Source organism: Lycium ferocissimum, chromosome 12 (assembly GCF_029784015.1).
Source record: "Lycium ferocissimum isolate CSIRO_LF1 chromosome 12, AGI_CSIRO_Lferr_CH_V1, whole genome shotgun sequence".
Classification (NCBI taxonomy): domain Eukaryota; kingdom Viridiplantae; phylum Streptophyta; class Magnoliopsida; order Solanales; family Solanaceae; genus Lycium; species Lycium ferocissimum.
In genome coordinates, this window is record NC_081353.1 from 2,171,644 (window position 1) to 2,177,251 (window position 5,608).

A 5,608-nucleotide genomic window follows, 5' to 3' on the forward strand; every position below is an offset into this window, starting at 1 on the left:
TCCTCAAAAGGGTTTTAAATTGGCTGGGGTTTCCCCCCAATCATTAAAACATGGGGGGGTAATATTGAAAACGTGGAACCGGATCTATCAATGCATACACGTAAATTTGAAAAACACGATAATGTCGCATTGACAGTGAGGGACTCGGTGACTAGTGCCGGCGGGCACCCGTACGCGCTCACTGACCAGATTCGGCATACAAACGACGCGTACATAAATTCGCATCGGACGTGGCTCCCAACTAACGCATACAAACATATCTTTTCGGCCGTGGGGGGGGGCTATCGTAATGTACGCGCGTGGAGCATACGTGCGCGCGACCGACAAGGTGCACGGCGGATGGGCCGCCGAGCCATGACTTACTCAACGCGTCCGAACAAAGCATGCCTAACCCACATCTATGTCTACAAACCTCTAATGCGGAACAACGAGAATCGGATGACGGGACGGGCCCCGCCGTACACAATAAACATAATCATATACGTCGGAAGAGTATATACCCAAAATATTGGCTCCGAAGAACAAAGGGAGCACTCGGAAACGACGGAGAATAAATCCTACGCCGGTGGATCACCAAAATCTATGCACAACGGGCATGAAACGCGACCCCGAAGAAAGGGGTCGGTGCGAAATATGCGAGCATGTAAAGCATGGAATACCGTGAACAGAATCGTCTTTGGAACGAGGAGGGCAGAAAAGTAGCACAATAATCAGAAAATCATAACACTTGCCTTTGAAACATAAATCATACGTATCCATTTCATATTCGACTCATCATAGAATCGAAAACGAGTCGAGAAAAATCATCTCGTACACATGGATAGATATAACGTGCCCGGCCCTCTAGTGAGGGCGCGGTAAAGTAAAACCATCGGATACATATACATATAACGTGCCCGGCCCTTTAATGAGGGACGCGGTAAGTAAAATCATCATATCATGTGTACATATAACGTGTCCCGACCCTTTAATGAGGGACGCGGTGAGTAAAATAATCATATCATATACATATAACGTGCCCGACCCTACAGTGAGGGACGCGGTGAATAATCATCGTATGCCATCCTGGCCACCTCCGATATCATCATATCATTATCATATCATATAACATGCCCGGCCCTCTAGTGAGGGCGCGGTGAATCATGCGCGAATCGTGCACGAATACATGCCACGGCCGGGACGCGGTGAAAGAGATCATAATAGCTCGCACGAGCGAGTAGTGAGAAGCCATATACACTGATCATCATCGTACGGACTCGACAACATAATCAAAGAAATCTCATTTTAAAGCTAAATAACATTCAAGTCAAGTTCCTTCCGAAAATCATTCGAGAACATATCAGGTAGTACTTTAGAAATTGTAGGTACGTGTCAAGATCATATGACATAGCTTGTGGAAATCAAAGACATAGTCGTCATTACAGACTCAATAGAATGGTCGAAGCGAACTATTATTTCAAAACCGAGACAATACTCAAATCGAATTTTCTTTCGAATACCACTCGGGAACATATCAACTTAGAACTTCGAAACCATAGTTATGTATCAAAATCATATGCGTGAGATCATTATCATAAACTTAAAAGGTAAGTAAACCGATCGTACTTGAAATCGGGATCATAATCATATCATATTCTTTCAAAAAGTCGTCGAGGAAGTACATAAAGGGAAGTCGCGGGACCCACGGACGGGTGTCGACCTAAGTCGGGCCGCCTATGGAAAACATAGTCATCATACGTCATGAAATCATTTTTGAGCATATCGAAGCGATCCGGTTACGTACGTGAAAGTTACGGACTTTTGTAGTTTTCGGAATCATTTAGGAACAAAACTCTTTTTAAAAAAAAAACCAAACTTTTATGCAACTTTTGAAACTTAGTCATACAAAAGACATAGGGGCCAATATTTCATCATATCATGCATACGAAGACCAAGAAACAAATAATAATCACAGACATGGTCGGATCGCGAGAGTAGAGTTTCCTCGAGGCTCGTATCATAGCCTATTTACAACTAAGGCATGCCAAAAGAAGGAAGGGTTGCGCTTTACATACCATGATCGCTCTCAACGCTAATCCAAACTCAAGCTAATTCCAACCTATGTCTCGGGCTGTCCAAGGTCTACAAATAAGTCATAATATGCCAAACATTAGCTATAGACATTTAGGCATTTAATTCCAAACTAGCCCTTAATTCTACAGAAATTTAGGCGACATTTTCCTGTAAATAGACCAACCCAGAGAATTTAACTCGGCCAAATCAACACAACAACCAACCTAGCAACATCGATAATCAACCGAAAGGCAATATAACATTAATAACCTCTTTTACATCATTCCACTGACATTCGTTATTTCAATTCAACGACTTTACATTCAAGCCAACATTATCGCTCATACATTCCAATACCAACCCAAACCCATACCAACAACATTCAAAACATTTTAAACAATTCATACAATATTTCCAACAATCCAACAAAGGCTCCAATTTGCACAGCGCCCCAAACAGAAACGATGTCCATAACACATTTTTAACTTCGAATCATGATTTGCACCAACAATCCATACTCTAACAATGTCATTCCCATAAATACACAAATTACGTCAATTGCGCAATAGTCTCGATTGACCCACAACACTTACGATATCAATTTGAGTCATTAAACTACTATCGTCAACATAGAATTCATAACGACAACTACCAAAATACTAATTAACATTAAGCCATTCCTTGTCACATAATATGGCCCATTTTCGGCCAACACTACATTTATACATATTGATGATTCTCCATTTCTTCACTCTACAACACTAACAACATGCTAACTAGACTTTAATTCATTGCTTCAACACAACACAACACACCACACACACACGCCATACACTACACACACAACCTCAACTCCAACATGCCATATCTCATGATTTTCATCCATTTTAACATACTACAACATGCATACAACCTTTATAACACATAAAACATGATTGATTCTTACCTTTCTTCTTCAACTTCACAAATAGGCTAGGGTTTGCAAGGATGAAAACTAGCGGTTTGATCGCTCCAACAACACTTCCACGCTATGTAGGGACCTCCAATTAGTGGATTTGCATCAAAGAAATATTTTTGGGATGGCTAAAATTGGACTTGGATTTTTGGAGTCTTGGCTGAGAGCCTTGTTGTGCTCATCCAAGGTCTTGTTTTTTTTTTTCTAAGTGTTGGATGAAGATGAATGACTTAGAAGTCATATTTTATGCTTCCACTTAAATTGCACAAGTGTCCATGGCCCACACACATGTGTTGGACCAATTAAAATTGTCCACAATGTGTGTGGGACCAATTCAAGCCACATGGCCAACATGGCCAATTTTCATGAATTTCAAACTTCCAAATATTCTAATTTTGGTCCCAAATTTTCCTAAACATTCCATGCCAACAAATTCATGAACAACTTGTGTCTCAAAACGAAATCGAAGGTCAAAAGTTTCGACATTGTATCCCGAAATGGTTTTGACCCTAACTTATCATAGTCAATCCGGATTGTCCCAATGTACGAAAATGTGGGATATAACACAATGTACCTGTGACCACATCTGGAGACGACTCGAGATCTTGCTGTCCGGCTAAAGCATATAAGCGGTGTTGTGTGGCACCTGAAGTAGATGCTCCCCCTCGGACTCTACCTCAGTCCGGAGCACGGGGAGTTTGCCGTGGGGCGTCTTGAAGAAGGATCTGGCTGCCGATCCGTGGGTTGAACCCCACCTCTCGCCATATCTCAGGACGGTCTCGCATCAAGTGTCTGTGTCCGCCTGAGAATATAACATGCATCCGTGCCCCGGCGACATGCCCTTAGGTGCAATTTTCTACCTTTTGCATCGAGGAACCGGTGGTCTTCCCTGACTGTAATCTCCCCCAAACTGAGAACCTGGGGCCCTCGAACTCTGTCCCTGTCCTGAACGGAAAGAGCGATTAGATTTCCTGCCTGTGAACCGGGGAGGTGCATTCGTCACTGACTGGCCTGAGTGCCTAGAATATGCCTGTCTTGATCCCCCTCTATAATCACTACCTGTGCCCATGGATCTGGCCCTTTTGCTCTGCCCCCTATCAGCATCACGATCACCTCTTTGCGGAGGTTGTTGCCCTTCAAGATTTTGGGCATGGGCTTGAATACGGGAAATATCTATCCTGTCTTGCAATGAAGCCGTCAAGCAATCTTTAAACAAATGTGGCCCTAAGCCACTCACAAATCTGTGTACTCGATCTCCCATTTCGGCCACCATGGTAGGAGCATATCTAGCCAAAGAATTAAACTGAAGGCTATACTCCCGGGCGCTCATGTTGCTTCAAATTCAGGAATCTATCCGCTCTAGCTCGGCGGACCTCGGGAGGCAAATAATGACGAAGGAAGGCATCAACAAACTCTTGCCACACCGGAGGAGGCGCATTCTCTTGCCTCGACGCTATCTAATTGTTATACCATAATACCGCCACATCTCGGAGTCTATATGATGCTAACTCCACTGATTCGGTCTCAGAAGCGTGAATAATCCGCAATGTTCTCAAAATTTCATCAATAAAACCTTGCGGGTCTTCATCCGGCTTCGACCCAAAGAATTCCGGAGGATTTAGGCTCATAAAGTCACGGGCTCTCGTACTAGCTGAACGATCACTTGGGCCCGTATTTTGCCTTTGTGCCTGAGCGGCAACCAACTGCGTCAATAAATTAATAGCCTCGGTCACTTGTTGACCCGATGTAGCCGGTAGAGGAACGGAGGAGACATGGGAGCGGCCGCACAAGCCTCTTTCTTGCTCTTCCGTAGGCGGAGTAGTGGAGGCATTAGATAAAGCCTCATAATGTGATTCATCCTCATTTACATTCATGGGCGGCTCTCTTTCGCCCGCCTTTTCATAGTAACCTTGCCCTTCGGGCGCCTTAGCTTTTCCTTTTGGCGGCATTACGAAATCACAACATAATCATTAGGGAGGATTAAACCTTATACTCGGGGGGGGGGGCTCTATCGCACGCATTTTATATGAAGAAAGATGGTCATTTTTCCTAAATACCGTAGCCTCTCGTTTATTAGTGTAGCGCGCAACACACCATAAACGCACTTACTAGACACGGCTCGTAGACACTTCCTAGAATCGAAGCTGTCGATACCACTTCATCGGCCCGAACTATGGGCCGCGACGGGTATCCGGGGCTAACCACCGAACACCACTCATTCCGTTATCTATATGCTCTCATTCATAATGCTTGCTCAATTTCATGAAAATATAGCATCATAGGAAACGTGATCACCTTTATAAACATAAGCCTTTCGGCTATCAAAATAATATACACATACACATACATATACATGGAAACCATGGGACCATACTACCCACACATGCGTATCTACGAGCCTCTACTAGCGTACTAGACATATGGACGGGACAGGACCCCGTCATGCCCAATCATGAGTATTTACATATATGTGCCAAAAAATAATCAATAGCACCTCCGGACAATGGAGAGCTCACGCGTCGTCTACTAGCCCCTATAGATCGGCACGCGTCTCTTGCCTACTGTGGGCATGAACACAGCGTCCAAAGAAAAGGACGTCAG